Source organism: Beta vulgaris, chromosome 8 (assembly GCF_026745355.1).
Source record: "Beta vulgaris subsp. vulgaris cultivar EL10 chromosome 8, EL10.2, whole genome shotgun sequence".
Taxonomy (NCBI): Eukaryota; Viridiplantae; Streptophyta; class Magnoliopsida; order Caryophyllales; family Amaranthaceae; genus Beta; species Beta vulgaris.
Window position 1 is genome coordinate 19,740,714 of NC_079209.1, and position 708 is coordinate 19,741,421.

Sequence of the window (708 nt, forward strand, 5' to 3'; positions counted from 1 at the left end):
ATCTCGACAGGTTTCTTGAGATCTGTGCCATGATAACAACTAATGATGTCTCTCCTGACTACATCAAGATGCACTTGTTCCGGTCCTCTCTTACCGGAAAAGCAAAGTCATGGCTCAAGAGCTTGCCTGCTAATTCCCTCACTACATGGGAAGAAGTCACAATGGCTTCTTGAAGAAATACTTCCCGGAGTGGAAGACTGCGGACATAAGGAGGAAGATCTCCTCATTTGAGCAAGAGAACGATGAGACACTTGCCGAAGCTTGGGAGCGGTTCAAGGAGATGATCCGTTCATGCCCACACCATGAGTTCAACAAGAATCTACTCATGCGATTTTTCTATGATGGTCTTGATCCGATTTCACGGGCCAACCTTGATGCTGGAGCGGGAGGTCAACTATCTAAGATCCCGCAAGAACAACTTGAGTCCACAATTGAGGAAGTGATCAAGAACTACTCATGGGGTGGAAGACGAAGAGGTGCTCAACCTAAGAAGAGCGGAAAGTTTGAAATTGACCCCATGGATCAAATTCAAGCAAGATGGACCAACTCGCAAGAAGCTCTCCAAGATCAATCTTGCATCGTCTACTCCTTCACAGGTAAACTCTTTTTCTTGTGATATTTGTGGTGGTACTAACCATGATACTTCTTATTGTGGAGGTACCCATTCGGAGCATGTGGCGGAATAATTCAAGAGGAGATGGTATCAAG

General features: G+C 45.5%; 1 non-coding gene across 1 annotated transcript; it reads right to left on the minus strand.

Moving 5' to 3' along the window:
* Window positions 1-202: 202 nt before the first annotated feature.
* Window positions 203-309, minus strand: LOC125493073 (small nucleolar RNA R71). The gene has a single exon (XR_007269454.2). It is a non-coding gene; the product is annotated as a small nucleolar RNA R71 (small nucleolar RNA).
* Window positions 310-708: the final 399 nt, after the last annotated feature.